At 33.6% G+C, this 26586-nt stretch overlaps 1 protein-coding gene across 3 annotated transcripts in view; it reads left to right on the top strand.

The window, feature by feature from the left end:
• The first annotated feature begins 11350 nt into the window (after positions 1-11350).
• LOC149538618 (uncharacterized) overlaps positions 11351-26586 on the top strand; it is a 262043-nt gene continuing 246807 nt past the window's right edge. Inside the window, exons 1-2 of one of the 3 annotated variants that reach the window (XM_089799930.1) lie at positions 11351-11499; positions 11677-11748. The gene's annotated coding sequence lies outside the window, so the exon portion shown is untranslated. Of the gene's footprint in view, positions 11500-11676; positions 11749-26474; positions 26498-26586 lie in introns of those variants that run through there. The other 2 variants (XM_089799931.1, XM_089799932.1) reach the window with 2 other exon arrangements.

Below are 26586 nucleotides of genomic sequence, written 5' to 3' on the forward strand. Positions count from 1 at the left end.
TAACATTGAAAATTTTCCTTCATGTTGTCCTAGTCACAAGCCTAAAGTCATTTCTTTCAATTGTATAGTCTCGTGGTAGAATTTCATCTCGACTCTTGTCACTAGTTGGCTTGTATACATTGACCACCTAATGTCCATTTTTCTCATCTAACTCAATCATAGTTTCAACTTTGGGAATTTTTCTTTTTGGTGTTTTACATAGACACTTGTTGACCATGTCTTCTATAGGAATAGTCATAGGCACTATGTTCATATTTTTGCTAATAGAAATGTCAAACCAATTAGGTGTTGTTGAGATGTCTTTGGTTTGAGGTGTTTGGAGCCTTGAAGGATTTCCAAAATCCCATGGACTTAAAGTATTGGCATCATCGGTTGTCTGCTTGTTCCACTGATCCATCACTTCTATAGGACTTCCTACAATAGATTCTACTACCGGTTCAATTTCACCTTTCTCCTTGTCCAGGTCCACCATAACTATTTCTTGCACATTTTTCTTGTTTCTCCATGAACACGTAAGCCACAATGAAGGTTGAATTTGAATTTGAACTTGTTTCTGCATGGGGGGATCAATTTTGGGTTCAAGTTATTGATTACCTAAAGAATGACATGGTATGATATCATCGGTATGTAAGAAAGAAAATGTTGAACTAGAAATAGTTGAATATATTTGGGGGATCTATTATGTTCCTTTCAATTTCAACTCCCTTTTCTCTTTAAGCCATTCCTCATTCCTGTTAATGACAGAAAGAGTTCTTGCATGGAGGTCATCTTTCTCTGACTTGCCCCAATCTAGTTTTGATATAGGGAAGGCTTCAACTTGTTCTAAAATTTTTTGATCCACTACTTCTTTGTCCTTATCCTCTTCAATCTCAGAAATCTCCATTCATAACTTGAACTCTATAATTTGTTTCAAATTAAATCTAGACCACCACATCTTTCTTAGTTCAAAGACATCTTTGCAACCTATCCAGTAATCTTCCATCTGAGGATCATGGTTGGATGAGGGGTCTAATTCAAATTGAGATTGGGAAAAGCCTTTACTCTCAAATCTGGGCCAGGCTTAGTAGGGCTTCAAGTTCATAGTTTTTAATTTAGAATCCAATTTAAAAGAATCTTGAAATCTCTTGTAGTGATAGTGACCCAATTCAACAATTAAGATAAATCTTGAACCTCTCCTAACTTTACAATTGTTTTCCACATTAGTAACTTATCGATATATTTCAATTAACACAGATCCGTCTAAATAATACCTAGCAAACTTCAATGGTTTCCCTCAAAATCCACCAAACCTTATGATAGGCCAACACTGGGGCAAATGAATGTTTGAAGTCTTAATTGGGAAACTAAGATACTAAAGGCGGGCGGGGGGGGGGGGTTGAATCAAGACTTGTAACACTTAAATATTTTTACAATACTTTAGTGCATTCACCACATTTGTCATCTCATATCCAATGCATGCATAACATAAATTCAAACTGTAATAACATGTAGATCTTATCTATCAATCGCATGCATGAAATGTAAACACGACACAAATATTTGGTTACCCAAAAACCCTCCAAGGTGAAGATAAAATTGGGGTGGGGATGACACCCACAAATATATATTACTACAATAATAAAGTTAACCTATTAGGGTTACAATGTTGATCACTTTTGATAATCTACCCTGTGAGGGGTCTTCCCTATTAAGGGTTGTTAATACTATTAGGTCTTACCCTATGAGAGGATTTTACACTTACAAAAGAGTAAGGATTCGATTAAGAGATTTACAAAGATATGTTAAGACCACTTTGCTAAGAGATTGTCCCTGACTCAATCTATCAAAAATAATTTAGTACCTGATCCTTAGTTTTCTCTAAAAAGCTAGTTTTGGATCTTATCTCTTCAATCTAATATGATCTCTAATCTAACATAGCTTTACTATCCTTTACTGCTTGACAAGGTTACTTCCTCTATTCTACAATAACAAAACTTAACTCTTATGTCTACTTCACAAATTTCACACTTTCACACTTGATCTGCTCTCTAATTGCACAAATAGCTTGCTCACTTTGTCTCCATATATCAAAATAGGTTTTGTTCTGGTCTATTTAAAGATTTCTTAAAGATTTTTCTAGATGCTTCCTTATTTCACCTCTTCATCTGATTGGTTGATGACATTACATAGGGATATGTGATCCATGTCATAAAATGCATAATGACCTCTATAATAACCTCTACAAATATTAAATATTGTGTCAATGATAGCTTGAAATGGTTTACATCAAAGTTGGCATCATTCCAAAGTTGAATGTCAATTATGTGTTACTTAACACTTATTGTCTCTGATACTCGACATTCATTGTTCTCATTGATTATGCTTGGTCTCTACTATGCTTGGCACCTTTGGTGTAACTTGGCATCAATGTGTTTGGACTGCTCGACAATCATTAAGTGTGGCTTACACTAAAAATACTCGGTGACCAAAGACTTGCTTACCTCTTACAGAGCTTGAAATCTACATGTTTATTTACAAGTCTTTATATGATTCAACCTATATAGAGTAGCTCGGTCGTAGTGATGACCTTCTAACTCTACCTAGCATATGACTGAGTGTTTGACACTAATAGACAACAATAGTTAGAGATACGAACAATGAATATATTTAATACTTTAAATGAATTTCAACATGGTCTATTTGTGTCAATTTGGGGGCATAAGCTTGTGAAAGGTATCTGGGTAATATACCATCAAGGGGTGTAGGTTGTGAGCTGAGTGATTATGGATGCAACTAGAACACATGAATAAAAACCTATAGCGAATCAAAGAAAATCTATTGATAGGAACTGTAACTTCCTGGTGACAAAAATATTAGAAACAAGAACTAATTATTGTAATAAAAATAATGAAAACAATCTAAGAAACATTATTTGTATTTTTAATAGATATTAAACTAATATTTAATAATGATCTACGTAATGAAACAATACTAAACTTGCAATCTTACAAATGATCAAATTATAGTTTGAGTCTTACGAGCAATAATACCAAACTATTATTGACATGTTAGCACAATATGTAAAACATTACAAATATAATTGAAAACATATTAAAACATTAAAAGTATAATAAACAAAACTTCACCAGGCATTCCTAGAGTGGACCCTTGCTCCAGGTTTGCAAGGTGAATGAAGCACAAACAATTTCTATATTGCTTTGATCATCAACAAATATTATTTTTGTTCATTAGATATAAAATACAATCAAAACCTACACACAATAGTCACCTTTGTGTACAACAATACATTCTTATGGTAATATCCTCCAGCTGATATTACATAGCGTATATGTGTGTGTGTGCGTGTGTGTGTGTGTATATATGTGTGTGTGTGTGTGTATGTATATATATATATATATATATATATATATATATATATATATATATATATATATATATATATATATATATATATATATATATATATATATATATATATATATATATATATATATATATATATATATATATATATATATATATATATAGTTTGAGTTTACACAAATAGCAAAAAAAAATGATTATGTTTTACTGACGACCAAGAAAAATTGGTGCATGTACAAACTTATTTGCTAACCACAAATTAGAAACTAATTTGTTATAACAATAGATAAAATTGGAAGATAATGTGGCTTCTCTCTACCATCATTTCCTTCGTCATAACATTGATAGAAACTAAAGTTTGGGTTAGATTCATTTCTATTTATTAGCACATAATTTTGTTGATTTTCTCTCAACATATGAAATCCTTCAACTTAAATTAGAGGTAGAGAGGATCACAATTTTGTCCAACCCAAAAATATGCGTCATAGGTTTGCTTAGCATCTCCAACACGGGTTTTTCTATTTTAATACATGTGGAGCTTTGATTGTAACACATTACTCTATTCTTTGTTGTCCTATTACAGAAAATAGTGAAAATAGAAGATTTTACAATGGACAACTTCATCTCCATTTAATAATGGAGCAAATAATTACAGCAAACCTTTGCTCTTATTCTAAAGAGGTAGATAAATGCCACTGTGGAAGTTGGAATAATATTTTAAAATGATAACATGAATAAGTTGTAGGCCAACATCATCGACAATAATTCCTATCTCAAATGTGATAGGAAGATCTGTTCCACAAATCAACATGTTGCAATAATAAAGATTAGTAAAAGCAATAAAAAATGTATTTTCCATATAAAAATCCCAAAACTATATTAAATACTACTTATATATATTAAATCACATGCAACATAAAATAGTAAAATGGGATGAAATGGAATGGAAAAGGAATAGGGAAGCGATTATGGAAGTGCACGAAATGGATTAAAACATGTCATGAAATGGCTCATAAATAGTTCTCATCACCTTATATGTGTGAATTTAGGGAATTGGACAAAGAAAATACCATAAATTTTAAATAGTCAAACAAATTCTTCAAAAAACCTTCTATTCTCCTTCCCTTGTAGCTCAAAAACTAGTCTAGTCATAGATGTGTCATGTACCCTCCAAAAATCTTCAGGGTTTCTTTTCTTTTGTAGCAGAGGATAGTAATCATATATAGTCATGTTATCAACCAAGACTAGATGAGGTAATCCCTCCCACTCTCTATAATAGGATAGAATGTAAAATAGATAATATGAGATGTAAAAGCCAACAGTTCTAGATACCTATGAAATCTCCTCATCAAGCATGTATACAATAATCTCTGCCCAGTCAATGTACTCACCCTCCCCCAGAAGAGCCTAGATGAAGAAATACATCCAATTTTCCTATAGAAAAGCATGTTGATCCCCCTTTATCATGTGTAAGAAAATGATAATATCCCTAATTTCTAGAATCATGTGCTCTTTGGTTAAAGGTTATGGCAAGCAAGAACTACCTTTTTCCTAGCTTTAGTAACCAATTATTGGCAATGACACTGTTCAAGCCTTTAGCATTTATAGTGAACTAGGAATATGATAGGCTCATTGTCCAATCCTCATATACCTCAATGGGTGTAGCTCTTAAGGCTCCCATTAGAGTGATACAATCCATATACATTAGAACCTCACCATGGTGAGTCCTTATACATCTCTTAGTGGCACCATATTTATCCCTACATTCTACAACCAATTCAGGACAAAGAACAACTTTAGGAAATCCACCATCTTGTACTAACCCACTTGAAAATACCTTTTTGACTGTAGACCTAGGTTGAGTTTTCTTAAAACTAGACACTATCTTCTTAATTTCCTCATCAACTAGTATGGTATCCCTTAATTCTGGTAGGAAACTCATCAAGGGCACATGCTTCTTTTTCTTAGGCAATTTGGGATAGGAGGCTACCATGGGGAATTGTAGGTTTTAATTTCATGTCAATAAAAGGGGTATGTGAAGAGAAACCAGATTTATTTCTAACTACTAAAAGAGAAAGTAAAAATATAGGTTTTGGGTAAGAAATATTGACTCGTCATGTTCTAATCCACATAAATCTTCTAGTTTGAACACTACTTTGTCACTTCTTTTTAATTTCTAAGAAGAGGCAGTGAGCTTACCTCATTCATACAATCATGACAACCTTACCAGAAAATGTATTTCTAATAGCTCAAGTATGGGCAACATGCTCGTTGAATGATAGGGGAAAGTATCAATTTGAAAGGGTGTAATAATCTTTAATAAGAAAATTTACCTTTACATTTACTAAATCTCAATCCGTCATCACCTTTTTCAATCACCATTTAATACATGCCTTTTCATCCTTTTCAGCAGGATTTGAGTATTTCTTTAATGCCATGTGTCTATGGGTGGCCAACTATAAGCTTGTGAACTTTGAACTTTTAAACCATGAAATAATTGGTTCAGAGTTTAAGTTCCATTCACCAATGATATTGGGACATGAAATTCAACATACTGGACTCATATGACTTTGACTTAACTTCACCTTATTGAACTTTGAACTCAAAGTAGCAAGATATAGGGTACAAAGTTCAACTTCATTTAAGAGCACCGAGGTCTACTAATGATCATGAGACTTCATGTCAGACATACAATACATATAAGGATGAACTATTGAACTTTGAACTTTGAACCAAGTGGTTCAATGGTTCAAGTTCAAGGTTCAAGTTTGACATAAGACGAGGCAAGTCAAAATAACTCGACATAAGGAAAGGGGTGAATTTGAACCTAGAAAGTTCAAGTTCAAGGTTTGAGACTCCTTTTGAGGGTCTTTAGAGTTAAACATTTTTTTTGAAAAAGCTAAGCTAAAATGTAGGTAACAATGTAGAAGCATCAAAATAAGATCTATTAGTTGCTTTAGACTTCCCCGTTGGCTCCTCTAACTCCTAGTTTGTATTGGCATAAAAAAGTGTGATAAAACCTTGTGAGAGGTCTGGCAAAACTCTGCAAGATGATAAACATTAAAACATAGCACTATGAAACTACAAAAGTCATGCAATAAAACCCAGAATTGGGTGCGATGCAACAATGAACCCAATAATATTGCTTGCGTTTGGAAAATAATTCATGAAGGAAGTGAAGAAGGATGTGCATGTCTAGTGTTCATGCCAAGGCTTGCATGAGGTGGTACTAAAGATGAGAAGGATGTTCATATATTTTAGAATATAACTTTGTGTTGTGTGCCATACAAAAGCCAACAATGACATAGTTTAATCAATACAACATGCTTGATTTATTGCTTGGATAATTTTGTTGGGTGATGCGACGCGCTCCCCTGCCCACAAGTGGTTAATTATGTGGTGTTCCATGTTCACTAACAGTCATGGTTTTTGGTGCAACGGTAAATGGGTTACCATTGCACCAAAAGCCATGACTGTTAGTGAACATGGAACACCACATAATTAACCACCTATGGGTAGGGGAGCGTGTCGCATCACTCAATAAATTTGGCCCTTGAATCTTCCCCCGAATAATAAGATGTAAACCTTGGTTAAAATTCTAAAAGATCTAAACCATCCTTGATTCATATGGAGTCCCTATATTGAAATTTTGACTACTTATGTCTAACCTTCTTCTATGCCTATATTAGCTAATTCATCCGCTCTTTGATTTCCCTCCTAATATATATGATTGATTGTGATCTTTTCAAAGGTATGACATAGTGAGAGGGCTCTAGATAAAATTGAGTCCAGTCTCCAATTAATGATGAATCCTTTCCTTATAACATTTATTATAATTTTAGAATCTCCTTCAATATCTACATTCTTGCATCTAAGAGTTTTGCACAGTTTTAGTCCTTCTACTAAAGTTGTTAATTTTGCCCAATTAATAGTTTCGATTCCTATATATCTTGCTAACTTTTCTATCTCCATGCCTTCTAAGTTATGGATACTACAAATTATGCTTGCTCTTCATAGATTTCCTCTTGAAGCTCCATCAAAATTGATTTTAACCCAACCTCCTTCGGTGGTTGTCATTGGCACACCTCTCATTGTCTTTCTGAAGTTTCCCCCTTGTTCCAATAAAGGAGAGTAACTTTAGACCTATCCACTTGACCCTCATTTTCTCATCCCAATGAGACATTATAGCCTCCTACTTTTGTTTATTCAAAACTTGACTGTTGGTAAGTTTAATGAAAAAATGCCTCAATTTTAATTAGTAGTTTTTCTACAATCATCATCTTATCCTGAAAAATTCTTTTATTGTGTTCCTTCCATAATTCCCATAGGACTATGAAAGTTGTAGGTATCCATAAAGAGCTATAAATACTATCCTTTTGAAGGAGGGACAAAACATGAAGCATATTCATTATAGTTCTTGGAAATATTGATGCGCCCCCCAATTGTGAATAAAACCATTTCCAACATTGACTTGAATAGGTGGAATACAAAAAAAAGAGTGATCAATGGATTCTTCCTCATTTTCGCATAAAGGACATCTACTAGGGCTTTGGTAGATCCCATTTTCTTAAATATTTCTAAGGTAAGGACCTTCCTACTTAAAACTAACCATGTGAAAAATCCTACCTTATATAGAAAAGTGTTAGAAATAGGAACTACTGAGAGTGGGGGGGAGGGGTGAATCAGTATTTCACAAACTTTTGCCCAGAAGTAGATATCTTTAACAAACTTATAACTTGCATAGGAAAGTAAACTAACTATGCTGAACAGTAAGCACAACCATAAAATAAAGAAACTCATAACACTATATTTTGTTAACTAGGGAAACTCTGACCAAGAGGATATCCCAGTGGGGATGGTACCCACAAAATGATCCACTAAACAAAAGTATCTTGTGAAAGATATTGATCATGTTAGGAGTCTATTATATCCATATAGTATCTTGGTCCTTGTTAGAAGTCTTAACCTTGTTAAGAGTTGTTATTACTAATATACAAAGTATGCAAGATGAGCCCATTTCCCAAACATGCAAAATACAATTAAGTTCTTTAGTATGAGAGATAGATACAAAAACCTCTTCACTGCTGTTGATATCTTCAATATCTAATATTTGCCTTTGTTGCTCTTCAAAAAATTTGATCACAACTCGCAATGCTTTGATCATGAATTAGAATTTGCATCACAAACATAATATTACATTCACTATGAAGTTCACACACTTTCATATCCAAAATCTTTTCCTTTATACCTTATTTCTTTAACTATAGGCCTTTATCTCTTTACATGCTTGCAAAAAGACAAAATGAGATCTTGCTTAGGGTCAAGATCTAGAATGTCATCCCTAATTAGTTAAATAATTATTTTGATAAATAAAACAATTCCTTAATGCAAAATATTTGATTTCATGTATTCTACCATGTTCTATTTGCTCAACACTATCATTGCAAAGTTGAAATATCTTTGTTTGTACTATTTTTATAGTGTTGTGTACATGCATGCATCATCCTTACATGTTGTACTACTTCCACATAAGTGCACACATGTTGATCTGCTCTAATTGAAGCTCCCCAATCAAATATATTTCTTTGTCGATAGGAAAACTAGATAATACTTAGACAATTTTCTAAGATCTGCTCACTCAAACTTGATTACATGTTACCCTAAATGACAACATCACACTGAGTAACCTAGCCAAATGTAGTTGAATAAGAAAGCTTTTATGGGATATTTAAATAACTCTTTATTCAACTCTGATTTTGTATATTTCCAACAACAAGCTTTGCTCCAACATAATATTGGAGGGAAGGAGTCCTTTGTGCTCATCTAAAGAGCCTTGAGGAATTTATACCCCTCCTTCAAGTTGTATTCCCCACTCTTGCTTGCATCCCACACCAATGTTTCTTTGCCAAAATTGAAAGTTACTTTCCTGTTTGACAAGGTTCTTTTTAGATCTTCCACTTCCTTAGGTGGGAAGTTCATGTCCTTAAATTCCTTCCATTTCCAACCTTTGCCTTCTTCCTCAATGATCACACAATCTATAACTTTTCCCCCATTTAGCTTCAAGTGTTAACCTTAATTGGGCAATTTTATCATCCGTTTCCAAAGCACCATATATTCTCTAAGAGTCTTGTCGGAAGAGAGCTTCTTCCCCCATCTACAGGTTCTATGCTACTTTATCCTGGATGGAGGATCTACAATTCCTCATGAAGTTCCAAATTCTTGATCCTCTAGGTAATGATTTCTCCCTAAATATGTTGATCAAATCACTATTGCTAAGATATTTCTTTATTAGGATCATTTCCCACTTGAGGTATGGATTCCTATACATTCTCCATACTAGTTTAGCTCCTAAAGATTTACCTTGGATTTTGATGTCCTTCATCCCTACACCTCCCTCGTCTTTAGGTTTGCATACTTTGTCCCAAGCTAATCGAGATTTTTTTTTCTTTTCCCTTGTTCCCTACCAAAAGAAATTCCTGAGGAGACTATTGATCTTATTCCTATTTTTTCCAGGGAGATTAATACAAGATAATTGATAAATAGGTTATCCTGAAATGACAGATCAAACCATTGTTGCTCTACTCACATAAGAGATCCATTTTCCTTTCTAGGAATCCACTTTTCTTTTGATATTTTTTATTATTTGATCCCATAATTTTGTCGAATGAACCGCTTTGTCTAAAGGGAGACCCAAGTATTTACAAAGGTAAACTTTCTCTTTTGAAATTCAAAATTTGGCAAATCTGCTACTCTTGATTAGGATGGGTATTAAAGAAGAAGACTTTTGACTTCTAGGGGTTAATTTCTTGACCTAATGCATTGGTGTATTGCCCTAATATTGTTTTATAAGCTTTTGCCTCCTCTATGGTACTTTGTCCATAGAGCATAGTGTCATCAACAAAATGTTGGTGAGTTGTCAGATCTAGGTTACTAGTGATCCTTATTCCTTTAATAGTCTTCTCATACTTGTCATTATTTATTGATCTTCCTGACACATCTACCATTAAGATGAAAATAAAAGGGGACATTGGATCCCCCTATCTAAGAGCCCTGCTACTTCCAAAAGATCCTTTGGGATATCCATTTACCAGTATTGATAACTTAGGGGAGGATATGCATTCAAAGATCAAATTCACCCATTGTTTTGAAAACCTAAAGGCTTTGAAACATTTCCTAAAAAAGCTCCAATCCACTCTATCATATGCCTTTTTAATATCTAGCTTAATTAACATATTAGACTCTTTGTTGTTTTGGATAGTATGAATGACCTCTTGGACAATAATTACTCCATCGAACATAAACCTTGTTTATTCCTCACTAATCAGGTTTGAGAGAAGTTTCCAGATTCTCATTGCAATAACCTTAGTAAATAATTTATATAAAGTATTGCAAAGAGTTATGAGTTTTTTCTAGCTTTATCACCATTCTTTAAAAAAATTTAAGACAAAGTCTTAGGATTTGCAAAGAGCTAATCATATCTCTCAAATGACTACAAACTTTTCTAATTTTCCATATTAGATATTTACTATATAAAATTCAAATTTAGATAATTATATTTAATCGAATTATAATAATTTTATATTTATTTCAATTTATAATCTATTATATCTAAAAGACCTCAAATTCTATAATAGATTTGTTCATTATATTTTTAATTTTAACATCAAATTTAATATAAAATCATTTTCCTAACATTAATAATTTTTTAAATACATTCTTTAATGTTCATATTAAGGAATTGTTATGAAAGTTTACAATGTGGAAAAACTCTTAAGAAATAATTTAATTACAAATTTCTAATAATTCTTCTAAAATTATCTGTAATTAGATGCAGATTATCTATAATTAAATATTTTAAAATAGTTTATGTTAATTTAGATTTCTAATTCGACAATCGATGAGCCCGTTATTGACTACTATACGACACCACCACCAATGTAACAATGAAGCGAAAGGGACAAACAAGCCCAAACAAGCCATAAATACTGCTTTGAAACCAAAGACAATGAATATCCTCTTAAAAAATTGCTCTTTCTATTGAAGTGAACGTAAACCCATCTTCATTCCCCAGGCCATTATCAAATCGCATTGTATACTTGAATTTAAGGGCTCTGGCAGCTGTCCCATCATTTTGAGGTGCCTCCTGTTTTTGTTTTGGCAATGTAGTTTCTCTTATATAATTCCAACAATAAAATGTACTAGTATAATATTTTTGGTAGTTCAAATAGGATGTGGTGAAAATAAGTGGACGTAGGCCATCTTCATCCCACTATGCCTCCAGTAATTTATTGGTAATCCATGCTTGCAATTAAGCGCTTCTGCAGCTGATCTTATCAGTTCCAGGTGCCTCCTTCGTTACTTTCAGGTGTCTCCATTTTTTTGGGGGTAATGTACCAGTTTTCCTATCCTTTTTGTTAAAGTTCGAATGAATATTTGTGATAGAATAGTTTTTTAGTTAAAAAAGATGTGTAAATCTTAACCGGATTTAATTACGATCACCAGTTCTTTAGTGTTGCAGCAATGCTTGTCTTTAAAATTTCTCTAGTTACTATAGTATTTTCTTGGATCACAACTTAGTTCATTTAAGTGTTTCATATGTGCTCCTTAAAATACTAAATGGTTGGTTCACGGTATATAATCCCATTTGGCTGAATTACCATTTGCCTTTTTGAACCTATGAGGATGTGATCTTGGAGTTTAAGAGTTTATTCTCAGTTCATGTTGTTGATTCGTCTTCTATGGAGGAGGGATTGTGTGAATAATCAAAATGCTTAACTGAAAACTAGATGCGTAACTGGATTCTTTACTAATAGGTGTTTGGGACGTTTGAAGTGATATGGAATCGTAGTATTCCTTGCTGGGTGTAACATTTAAATGCTGGTATACAATTTGCATAGATTTGAGCACTCGAAGTGTTTTTCGGAGAGTGCATTTGGAGAAGCTATCAAACTTATGCCAGACTTCAAGAGTGAGCTATTTCACGTATCTTCAGGAAAATGAAGTCTGTTGGGAAGGAAATATTTACCAAATTACTTAAGGGTTGAGTTGGCTTTAAAGGTAAGGTGGGGTGGGAGGAAATTTATGGCTACGAATTGAGTGCATATATTGGTAGATAATATTGTTTAAGTTGAAATTTGTACAGTAGATTAATTATAAAAGCTTGGCAGTTTTGAGCTTTTGAAATGGTATCTGCAATTAGTAGTAAGGGTTAAACATAAGGCATTTTAACTGGTTTTTGGTTTATGATCATGTACAAAACTATCTCAAGTACGAGATTGCAAGGAGTTTGCAAGAAATACAAAATATGCTAAGATATTTTAGATTTTATTTTTCCCGAGGACAAGAAATAGTTTGCTCACCAACAACCTGGCATGTATTGCAACCCTGGTTCTCCTTTGATTTTGAATCCTTATCACTTTAATCTTTTTATATTTGACACCTTTAGCATGTTGCACTGTATTGCTTTTCAGAAATTCAATGAAGTGTTCTTAATCTTTCTTGATTTTATTATCAAAGTTACATAGAGGCACATTCAATTTATTAGGAACCTTTCCATGGTTAGGCTCCACTATTATTATTGCAATATATACATCTAAGAAAACAGCAAAGTGGTATCCACAGTTTGGTGTAAATGTCTGATGAAAGACACATACAAAAATATGACAATACATCCAAAAAGAGTATTTCTAGTAGTTGCAATAGAGAAGAACCAAAACATTTTATACAAAAGATATATGATTGAAAAGTAAATTGTAACTACCTTTGATCTTAAAAGCCTACCCTACTGTCACAAGTCATTTGCTCTACATCCTCAGCCCCATGCACTTGGTTCACATTAATCATTTCTCAATCTTGAGTCCTCTTAGCACTGTCTTCAACTGCAACCCAAAGTTATAACTGTTTTCTCACCGTGCTGCAAAACAAAAGTATTCGGTCCAGATATATAGAATTTTCATAGTGGTTTTGATACGCTAGGTTCACAAGAAAGCTAGTAACAAAATCAGAAAAGGGTGCAAGATCCCCACTCAAAAACAGGAGAGTAGGCTCCTTGGATTAAATTGACCCTCCCTTGAGATATATTCTTGTAAAATTAAAACTTATTTGAATCTTTTATTGATTTGTAGTTTCTCAGTTTGGGCACATCACAGTCTTCCCTGCTTGGAAAACGCTTGCCCACAAGCATTCTTATAGTATCATGATGATTCTTGGATCACAAACTCGAAAGTGTTCAAAACTCATGATCTCAATTTTCATTGATGGGAAGGGAACTTTGTTCAACTATAGAGTCAAAATCTGTGCGTCTTTTCTCAAGATGCCACAAAATCTGAATTGCAATCTCATGAAGTTTGACAATGTTAGGTCTTATCATATTGTTCAAACTGATTCTTACTGCTCCCTTGACTAAAGATGCACTGGGATCCCAAAATTTGTTTTTATCCTTGGCTTGGTGTGATTTCAATTCAACACCTTCACTTAGTTCAAAGAGTGGGTTAGTGAAAGTCTTGTCTATTTCAACTTTGATTAGGAGGTCATGAATAGATTGAAGAGTGTCCTTATTTCTAAAATTAAACTTTTCAAAATCGGAAACTGCATCATCTGCTTCCTCGTTAAGTAATACATTGTCTCTTCATTTATCTTGTGATCTTCTAATATGACCATGTGTTTGCTTGCATTGATTGTCCATGTTCACTAGCCTTCGTGACATATCTTTCCTTAACTTTGATGTTATAAAGTCCGCTTTTCACCCTAAAGATGTTGAAGTAGGATACGTGATGTGACTTTTGATTTACTTGTACTAGAAACATCATTCATCTTATTCACAACAAGGGATGAAAGAGAGTTCGAGTAGATATCCTTGAATCATTTTACATACTCTGAATTATGATTTCTTACTTCAATCTCTCCCATGCCATCTTTGGTCCGTGATCCTTCTAATGATGTGAGGTTATCCTCATCATCCTCATGAATCCATGTTGTTGATCTATTTGTGATGCATGATGAGTCAATAGCCTTTTCTTCCTCTACTTTCACTAATGGTGTTTGATGATATTTCTTGGATTATCCTTCCTCCAGTTTTCCATTTCACTTACCATCTTTGGTGTAACTACTTCTATTTTCTCCGATGATGCATGGATGTGAGAGACTCATGGTGCAATTGTTGTGTTGCAATCATTTATCCCTAGTTCCTTATAGTCTATATGTCGTTCATCTTCCCTTTGAAGTCCATGAGATGTTAGGAGAGTATTTTAGTTGTAGATCAATGTAGTCCTCTAAAGAGATATCTTTTTGAAGATTGCTATACAACCAAGCATGCCAAAATTGCTCATATACATTTACTAGTTTTGGCTCTTGTTGCATTTGATCTTGTAGATCAACTAAAGTAATTTCTTGTTGTTCTTTCTTTGGAAGGCAAGCAGGATGCTTTGGTCTATATTTAAGGGTATGATATCTTGAACATTCATCATTTCTTCTGTTTCCTCCTGTTTTTTGTGGTCATCCTTGGTTAGTAATTCCACAAACTTAGCCAATTTTTCTTGAATATCTCTTTGTCCTTGTATGAGTTTATCCAAGTGATTGTTAAGTCTTTCATTTTCGCTCATTTTTGACCCTCATCGTTATTCCAATTTCTCTGTTCCATCTCCAAAGGCTGGCAGGATTCTATGCTCGGATACTAATTGTAATGTCCCCTTTTTCTGGTTATTTGGACACTACATGAATTTGTGGAGCTTTTTCAACTTGACAATGAAAATGCAGCAGGTATATGAATTACTATAATTATGAATGCAACAACTGTGAAATATAAATACAATGGTAATGAACTATCAAGCATATATGACTGGTAGTTACATGCTTCGCCAATGAAATGTGAATGCAATTACAATGGATAGTATGTGTGACTGGTAATTCCAAATACCACAGTAATGAAGTATGAATGTAATGTCTCAATACATGTATATGGAAGTATGAATGACTAGTAATTCCAAATGCTCATTTGCAATCAAGAATGCCATTGTAATACAATAATACCTGTTTGTGATATAACAATGTATGTTATGTACAATATCCTATATGGTTGTGTCTGATCTACTTTGTGATATATATTGTGATCTACAGGATAACCAATGATCTCAAAGAGATATTTCGTCTCTAATATTTGGTTTTGATATATGAAATGGTCTTTGTTATAGGAGCCGTCTTTGATATTAATCTAATTATATATTCTCTTTATTGATATCGTCTCTAATATGCAATTCTACCAAATGGTTGCTATTACAACTTGCCATGCTCTTATTAAAGAGTGGATTCCACAAAGGGAAATAAGTTATATAAAATCAATTCTTCTTATCTTCATTAGAACAGCCAATCAATTGATATAAATATATGCTCTTGAATCATGAATAGGCATGAGTGGAAAGTAATTGTTATTTACTCATGATAATCACTTGTGATTATTATGAGTAATTATGATTATTGCTAAACATAATAATCATGAGACATTAAGTGTAATGGTGAATGCAAGCCTAACAAGACTAGGATCATTGTTCTATTTGCGCATCATATTGTTTGACCGTTTGGTTACAATAATAAGGCCATGGTGATAATTGATGGAGTCGATGATGTAACGCCTCGCCAAGGGATCCAAAGAATTAACCTAGAGTTTCACTGAGTTTGGTAACATTTTTTTTTTACATGAAAGTAAATACCATACATAACTTATTCACAATAACGGAAGCAATAGCAATGTCTATCTGAAAAGTAAACATAACATACATAACATATTACATTCTTTAAGATCCCTTAACGTTGAATTACATACATGAATCCATCTAATACAACATCCACATGAAATAATAATGATAAGTCCAATGTTTAAACATTACATTTCCAAATGCTCAATCATCCTCTGTACATGTCACAGGGTATGACAAGCTCAAAGAATATACATATGTAGAATAAGGTACATCATCCTATTCCAATCCATGATATATCAAAGTAGAGATAATCACATGATACATCATCATAGAAGACATATACATCCATCATAAAGATCAAACAAAATAAACTAAGTGCACGGTTTCTCCCAACCGTTAATAGCATCATTAGACCATCGTGGGCCCTAGCCATCCCTCCGTGCGTAACATCCCAAATCACCGAAGAGATCATCAGTATTAACATAGTAGGAATGTCACTCCTAACATATACAACATCATATGTAGAAAGTAATCTAACATGCAAATATAAGCATAAGATAACATCATCTAACATATGCTAATCATCAATGAAAGGATACATAACCACCATCACGAAGGACGCATCAGCCACGATGTCTCAATGAATCTCAAATGATAAGAGTGGAAAATACACTACCACCCGACCACGTGGTACCTAAGTGGTCCACTCCCACCGTGCTGAGGAGATAATCTCAAGTCCCAAACAAGCTATCCATAACACATAGCACAAATCTCTATAGTCCAGGAATCCTAAAAGTATACTAACTCAAAGGTTCCAATCACGAAACTGACATCTACTTCCCAGAGGCACACAATGACATGTAGGAACCTACTATGCAAGCGGGAAAGTGTCATCGCATTTATCACGTACAAGTTACCTTGGCAGTTAGCTAAACTCCACGGGTCCATACTGATCTCATGCGGCCACTAGTATCCTCTCATACTGACAAGGCATACTATGGAATGCAAGATCGCAACCATGCGTTCTCACTACTCCCATCCTAGCCTATACAAGCACTCAAGGCATGGGCGAGAACCAAAACTCTTATCTTTTTAGGTTCATTCAGTTAGTATTAGGTGTGAATGTTATCACTTATTAATCCAACTTACAATGAGTTACCCTGACAGCCTCTTAGGGCCCCGGCCCCCATTGCAAGCCACTTCCCGTCACTACATGTAGATGTCCTACCCTAATGCTCATGGAATCATAAATCTTAAAATCACAAAAATAATCCATAATAAAATCATCAAATATGCATAAAGCATCAAATCTCCATGAGCAAACATCCATAGAAAATCATGACCACAACAGCTCTCTATTGGCAACTGAAGCATCACTGATAATCAAAAGTATCCAATGGTTCTCAATAACCAAAATATATCTCAAACACACTGATCGAAGACTCCAAAAATGGTTGAGTCAAACATGTCACAACATGACATCATCAGGAATAAATCCACATTTCAGTCCCATCATGGCGACTAGAAAATAACCAAGGATAACTGATCGATGACCAAAAATAATGGTTAAGTCAAGTGTCTCATAAATAAGAACCTCGACTATAACAATCAGTATTCAAAACTAATACACAGAGCATTCCATCACATAACCATGGTTGGGTTATAAAGATCGAGATTAAAACATCATCATGGCATCACAATCACATAACCCCCAAGCCTCTGGTAGACGTCCTATACTGGTCAACACTAGTCAACCCAAAACCCAAAACAATAGCATAAAGAATACACAATGTAAACACATGTTTTGGTTTTGCCGAGTTTTCAAATTTGAATTCAAAAGTTTCAGTTTACGTATTCCCAAATTAACATCAAGTGGAGAAATTTCACGTTTTATCTAACCCATGTATTCATTTGATAGATAAAAGTTTCTCCATCAGACTCAATTTTCTAATTGATTTATATGACATAGTTTGAAAATTGACATTCTCAATGAATCAAAAACTTCGATTATATATTCTAATAATTAATCTTAATTAAAAACTAAGTTTAATTAAATTAATTGTTAATATCTCTTCATAATTGACAAACTTAATAGCAATATTTTACTCATTAAAAGAGTGATCCATTAATTGAGAACTTTATAATAATCATTTATAATTAATAATATATACATATATACTTATATACATATATATATATATATATATATATATATATATATATATATATATATATAATAACATTTAATAATTAATAACATTGCAACTTATAAAAAAACGAAATCGAAATTCATATCCAAATCGTATATGAAATAATCGTTGCAAATATAATTTAAAACCAACACATATAACACAATGCGATTTAAAATCGCGCAGCTATTAAAGTGCCACACCGCAGGTACACTGTGGTCGCAGGTACCCTGCGATCACGCAGGCCTGCGGTGGGTGGGGTACGAAGTACTCGCCCGCCCAACGTTTTATATATATATTTTTAACAATCGCTTACGCGATTTTCATACAGACTTTGCGATTTGGTTCTAACGTTTCTTAAAACATTTTCGCCCACGGTATGTAATCTTTTTTTTTTTAACAAATATATATAAATATATACAGAATTAAAAATATCACAATATATGAACATACACACACACACACACACACACACACACACATATATATGTATGTATAAGAAAATTGACAATTTATGATTACAATTTCAATTTTTTAGAATTCCTCCATAGATCTTTGATCTCCAAAATTTCCAACAATTAATCTAATGGCTTTGGCTATGAATCTCAACCCTAGCCCCGTTTTCTCTTTTTTTAAATCCATGCATAAAAAAATTCTCAAATAAATTTAATCGCCCAAATTGAAAATGCATACAATAAAAATATGAAATTCCTCAGAAGACATATGGAAGACACGAAGAAGACAGGAATGCATGATGCGGAAATAGCATAAGAAAAATCACAAGAATCTACCCGGATTCTGATGCTAATTCGCTCTTCCTCAGAAAACCCGCAAAGCAAGCTCCCTTCTTCAGAGTTCTTGAGTCCTCCAATGCTCCAATTGCTCTCCACCCTCTCTCTAAGCTTCTATGAATGCCTGAATATAAAGAGCTCTCAAGAAACTTTTGGAATGCTTCTTGAAACCGCTGAAAGGTGTCACCAACTAAGCATGGGTCTTTTTCCAACCTTTTTGATGAGTCATAGAGTTGTAGACACCATGTGCTTGATTGATGCACTAACCCCCGTGTTGTTGACACATAGAAAAGTGCGTTAATTCCCATGCAAGCTTATAACTCCAATAATTTCTATTTAAATTTTATAACTTTCATTTTAATTTTTATAACTTTTATTATTATTTTATTATTTTACTTTATTATTATTTTACAATTATTATTAATTTTAATTTCTAGTTTTCTTTTATTTAATTCCTTTTCCCCAATAATTCACATTAATTAATTACAATCAAAATATCAAACATCATGATATTTTATTAATTTTCTCAAATAAATAAATAATTAATTAAATCTATTTATTAAGACTTAATTAATGGAAAATTCACCATAGACCTCCGAGATAAAATATGAAAACCCATCATAGAACAAATCATACAAAATAAATCTAAAGGGTTAAAAATCACGAAATATGTCATCCGACACATTCGGTGGGTATTCAACTTTGATACTTGTCCTAACTCACTAGGACAAATGGTTTTTAGATTTGGGATTTGGACTTGAGAATTTATCTCCCTTCTCTTATCATTGAGATAATATAATAGGGTACGCTCATCTTGGCAATTTAGGGAAGTCGATACCCGGTACCTGCAACCTGCAGAAAAAATCATGCATGTACATACAATATATAATGCTAAGCTAAACAGACAATGGCAGGAAGTGGTGCATCGTGTAGATCCCGACTAAGCAGGTGACTATGACTCCCTTCCTTAACCACATCAGAAACGCCATATAATAAGAAAACACGCACAGCATACACATGCAAGTATGGGGTAAGTAACCATAATAAAACACATGAGATAATAAACCATCTAACTAATCATCATTAATAACTGAAAACGATGTAATGATCATCATACATACATGAAATATAAAGTCTAAATGATCTCATCATGTATCAACTGAATCCCTATCATAATATCTGATAGTGTCAAAACAACACCACTAAACCATCAACATAAAACTAGTCTACATAGTCTGATAATAATAGCAACAATAAGTATAGAAAAGATGTGAACAAGGGTAGGCACTACAGATGATAAAACAAATATCATCCCGCATTATGGTCTTTATCTGTCTTTCATATTAATAGTCACCATCCATAATTGAATAGTTGATAAGATGCCAAGTGGTTGCTCGATAATAACAGTTGGGCATATGTTTGGGCTATCTATTGATTCCCTTGTCTATGCATATGTGTCTATTGTCCTTGACTTATAGTAGTTGTGTAGTCTTTGAAAGTGGAGTTCATAGTAAACCTTAGTTACCAATTCGTGAAACGAATCCGATTTGGGCATGTGAATCGGATCCGTGGATTTGTGATTTTTTTCCCCAATTATGATTTGTGGAGGATTTGTGTGTATATATAAATATATAGATATATGCATTATATATACTAAAAAATGAGAGAAATATACATTATTCTAAAACTAAATCATTTAATGGTATGAATTTGTGATTTTGGTATGAATCTATGGATCAAAATTGTTATGAATATAAGAAAGTATTTGGAAAAACAATTTAAAAAAAATTTGAAAAAAAAACAAATTTTTTTGTTTTTGTTTTTTGGAAGAATCTGGACGAATCCAAGCATGGATCCAGATCTGGATCTAGCCTCTAGGGCACGAATTCGGTAACTAAGCAATAAACACATCCCATAATTTGATTGCCAGTAAGTTTAAATCTTTAGTTAAAACTTATTGAATCTTTTATCGATTTGTAGGTTCTGAGTTTGGGGACATCACATTTGTCTTCAACATTTGAGATTAATTGTGCCTCTTTTCAATTCTTATAGTTGCTTGAAGTGATAATATGCAATTAGAATATGACCTATGTTGTAGCATAGTTGAATAAATCAGACTTACGTCACAATTGACAAACCAAAAAATTGGACTTGGACTCAAACTCAATAAAGAACTTGACAAGGACTCAACAAAGGAAAAACACCGTAGATTTACAAAAGCCAAAAAAATTAATGCATTTAGAGAACATAAGAGCCATAATTGATACAATATATTTCATATGAATCTCAAACATTCATTATTTGAAATTTCATCATAGTTGCACACTATGAAATGTATAACAGCAACATAAGTTTATAAATGTTTACAGAATTAGATACAATGATATGTCCAAATCTGAAAAACAGAAAACTAAAGATTACATCTTCTTCTTCCCTCTCCTAATATAGCTCAAATTTTCAAGCCTTGAACTAGTGGTATCAAGGCATCTAAATGAGGAGTTAATTCTTCTTCATCAACATCAAAGTCCTCGTCTTTGTCATCCTCCATCTCATTCGAATCACCGGATGCTGTTGCTTCTTTTGCTGTGCCTTTCTCTAATTCTGCAAGATCTTCTTCACTAAGGAGAACATCATCACCATCATCTTGTTCATTGATGGTCCAATCGCCGTATGCAATCAATTCTGTCCAAGTCAACAGACCCATGTGAAACACCCTTCACCTTTCTAGTGCAAAGGCAAAGGTTGTACAGAATGAAGATAAGATCACCAGGTCTCTTCTAGGTCAACCTATTTCTCTTCTTTGTGTGTATGTTCTCAAATAATCTCCAATTTTGTTCACACCCAAGAGCACTACCTAGATAGGACAAAATACAAATTGCTGACTTTTGAAGATTAGGTGTTCCAACATCATAATTCTTCCACCATAAATCTACAAAAAGAATTTAGAAATATTAGAAATTTAGAATTGAGTAAAAAATATAAGTTTGTAACAAATTAACAATCATTATCAAGTTTCTAGTTTTTTCTTCTAATATTGAACAAAATGTTTTACCTAGTTGTTTTTCCTCCCTGTTAATTGCTTATTGTGAACAGAAGAGTCTCCCTTCTGTAGATCTTGAACAATGATTATTTTCAAATTTATAAATAAGAATTGTCAAAGACTTAACTTCAAATTCATGGATCATAAATAAGATATAGAAAATATAAAATCTCATCTCCAACTCAACAAGAACCTTGTCTCTCAAGTCACGTCAAGAGCCATCTTATCAATGCACGTAATAACACTTGTTGTCACCTCCTCATCAACCCTTAATAAATCAGAGAAGTAGAATCTTGGGTTCAAGTACTATGCCAATGCATGTATTAGTGGAGTTGGTTTGTCCAACTACACTCAATGATGCGCCAAAGGACTACTTTTTTGTTGAATTTCTGCCATATTAATGTGAAATGGCCTCTTTGGTCCTATCTATGGCCTCATAAGCAATGCCAATTGGCATTCTCTCTCTCCATCCACCATACAAAGAACCCTTAACAAAGGTTCTATCACCTAGAAAATGATTTTTTTTTTTTACATTATTACAAAATTAACCTGTAGAAAAAACAAGTAGATTATCTTGTATAAAGTTTATGGTTGGGTTTGCTACTTACCTTGATCAATTTGTCTCCACTTTTGTTGAACCCATCATAAAAAACAACACTTACTATCTTTGTTGCCTCAAGGTTTTTGGAGTTTGTAGATAGTAGCCAAGCATTAGACACAAGCATCACCTCAATCCAATGCGTGTTGAGTGTTCCATTCATTCTCATGAGAGATGGGCTCTATGAACCACTACTCATGAAATACAGGTCAATAAGTTTGACTCAAAAAATTACATAGTTGAATCCTGATAGCAATATCATAACTTGACTTGCTGTGGAGAATATCTCCTACTTATCAATTGATGAGCTTTAGGGGCTTTCTAATGAATGGTTCATAAGGCACAACACTTGGTGAAGGTTTTGCAAATGGGATTGCAAGCAGAGCGGGTTTGACCATGGAGGAAACTCTGTAGTTAAGCGCGCTCAAGGTGGAGTAGTACTAGGATGGGTGACCTCCCAGGAAGTCCTGATGCTTCACATTTGTGAGCATCACCTAGATCAAATGCGTGTTGAGTGTTCCATTCATTCTCATGAGAGATGGGTTCTACAAACTACTACTCATGAAACGTGGGTCAATCAGTTTGACTCAAAAAATCACGCAGTTGAATCTTGATAGCAATATCATAATTTGACTTCTTGTGGAAAATATCTCCTTATCAATGCAAGGTTGTTATAAAAATGATGTACTATGATGTTTCAGACCTTTGACAAACATATACTTGACTGAAATTAACTATTACAGCTAATAGACATTAAGACAAACACTTGCCACACATCCCAATGAGAACCTACAACCGCTAGACATTTCTACAAACAGTTATAGTGCAATCTTGCAACCATTTACAATGTCAATACAATGCCAGTATAGAACTAAAGACTTCCAACTTCCAATTATAACATTTGCAATTCATTACAAATAATTCTCATGGACAAACCAAATTAAACATGGAACTTGATTATGTCTAGTAGACGTAGATTATAGGTGTTGGAAATTTGCAGCAAAATCTCATTGGAATTCCACGCCAAAGCATCAATTCCCATGCACAGTGCCAATAGGTTGCAACTTCACCTCAGCAAGACCAATTACAGCCCAAAAATAACTGACACTGCGTCTACAAAGTCCATGACCACTCTTTCAAATTGACTGCCCAAGACACATATACGTTGGCGTGTATACACGCCCAGTTGCAGTCTTATAGGCACCTTGAAGCCACAGGAAAAACAGTAATAAGGGCCAAGATATGAGGCATCCAACAACAGTATGATTGCAGTCCAAAGAATTCCCAAACAGTAGCAACAAAAAACCTTCAAAGCTAGAAATGAAGGCAATGCTTGGTCTCCAAACCCTGATCGATTTGCAGCCCAGCTAATGGATAATTCGGCATACAACTACACCAAATTACCAATCAGAATCAATTCTAAGAAATTCAGAGAACAATTTACCATGTCTTGTAATGTTTCAGAGTGCAAACCAGAAGAGGAATCAGTCCTCACAAACCCTTGAAGAAACCTTCAGCCAAAATTCACAAGTAATGGAAATCAATAGGCAAGAATGAATTCATTTCCTCCATGAAGTCTCTTTTATAATACAAAATGCAACATGGCTTCTTCCTCACACTTTTCATTATAGAGCCTTCATTAATATACTTTTCAATTAGAAGCTCTCCTTTAATAATTTTACGTAAATAATTCCCAACCTCAAACTTCATGAAGACACTTTTCACTTAAAAGGCTTCTTCAACACACCATCAAACTATAACATTAAAATGATGAAGTTAAAGATAGATCTAATAAATAACTCATAATATGAAGCACCATCAATTTACCCAATCAAGCACTGAAGAATCCAAACACCTGTACCTCAACTGCACTGCTAAAAATAGTAATTGCTCATAATTAACTTACTATAAGTAGCAAGTCACTCAACATAGACCTTCAAATCATACTGTTAGCTCAGAAAGGTTGCAATGATGAATTGACTTCGCTAAGCTATAGGAGCTTGCTAAACTGGGGGCATTACAAAAATCATGTCACTCCTGGTTGCACAAGATCCTTGCCACTTGTGTGTTTTCTCATCAAGAAGATGACCCAATTATGGTTGTAGATAAATTTGGTGACACTTTTAGTATCTTCAATCACCCTTTTCACCTAGCTAATCTTTCCATTTTCTTCTCACAAGAACAAGCATTGTGCAACACAAGTACTACATCTAATAGTGGGAAGCCTCTCCATAAACATTCTACCTGTAGATATATTTGTAGCTACATTGTCTGTGATAATTCGGACAACATTATCAACTCCAGCTTCTTGGATCACCCCATCTAACAAATTGCACAAAGTCTCAACATTTTTTATTTCATTCAAGGCATTGATAGACTTAGGAATGCTATTGCACCATTAGAAATTTAGAAGCCACCAAAGAGTTGAGGAGAGTCTTATTTCTTCCATATGTCCATCCATCGGATAAATAAATCAATAGGGTTTTATGGAAAAAACCAAAAATTGATAATGAATCAGTTGATAAAAACAATTACAAAAACAAGATAAAAATGCAAGCAAATACGTTAAAAAGGGAAATAGAATTTTTTTTTGCCAGCATTTCCCCTTGTTTTCAAGATTTTCTTATTTCTAATAGATGGAAAAGAAAAAAGAGTAGAAAAATTCTTTACTTGAATGTATTTTTCTGCTTCAATTTTGGTTGTTCAACTTCTCCTCATCCTAAAATCCTATTTTCGGCAAGCACAGAGAACAAATGAAATAAAAAGTTAAAAAACAACTTAAAACAAGATTAGGTGTTTTTCTCAGTGACAAGACTCCATATAAAAAATTCACAAGTCTCGATGGTTGACTCAGGCAAGTCCATGCACAAAACTCTCGATTCCAATGGTAGTGACTCTCCTAGACTCAACTATTAGGTCCAACGAGAGTGATTCACCTGGACCTGACTCTCGAGTCCATACAAGTCAACTTGTCTCGCCATTGGATTCACGAGTCCAATCGAGTTCGAGGTGAGTTAGCCAATTTTTAGAACTATGTTGTAGACATGTTTGTAAGCTAGGAAATCACAAAATCACACACTACAAACAATGGCTTGTGTAAGACAACATACTTGATTTGATGGGTCTTTTCTGTTGGAGCACATTTAAACAAGTCAATTTATAATGGTTTGATTTCTTTGCCCTTAATCAGAAAGATAAAAATACTTGATGTAGCTATTACATTTAGTTAAAAAGATTCTCTAGTTTTGATCAGCAGCCTTAGTGTTGTTGATCTTTGTTTCTGGCCCCATGCTATTTTTGGACTTTAATGCTGCATCTAAATTTGTTTTTGTACAAGATGAATTTGGGCCCTTTTGAAAACTAATCTTCACCCTTGGTCAAAAAGATAAAAAACCAGACATAGGTATTTTAGTTTGCTAAAACATTCTCTAGTTTTGACCAGCAATCCCCCTTTTCAGTGACATCCATAGGAATTTAGACATTTGATATGGAAAAATGCAAACAAAACAAATATAAGCATTGTTATATGGCAAAGTGCAAACTAAGTCTTAGGTCTTTAATTATTAAATTGAAAATATAAGAGGAGGCTAATGTCACTTTAGAACATATCTAGATCATAGATAATTGCAACAATGTGACATTTTCCATTTATTAAATAAATAAATTTAATAATTTTGTATGTATGGCCTCGAAATTAAAGTTATTATCTCTCAGAGCTATTTTTATTTTATTATGTGTAACATGTTGGTAGTGTCGACACTTCTTGTAATCCTTTTGGAGTTTCCCTGAAGCCATTTATAAGACCGGTTTATAGGTTGCTGCAGGTATGTGATTTTGGATTTTTTATTTGTACTGAGAATCCTAGTGCGAATTCCAGTTAGAATTCCAATTGTCGTCATTTTGGAAGTGAAAG

Source organism: Cupressus sempervirens, chromosome 9, assembly GCF_028749045.1.
Source record: "Cupressus sempervirens isolate cs-2001-9-10 chromosome 9, ASM2874904v1, whole genome shotgun sequence".
Taxonomy (NCBI): domain Eukaryota; kingdom Viridiplantae; phylum Streptophyta; class Pinopsida; order Cupressales; family Cupressaceae; genus Cupressus; species Cupressus sempervirens.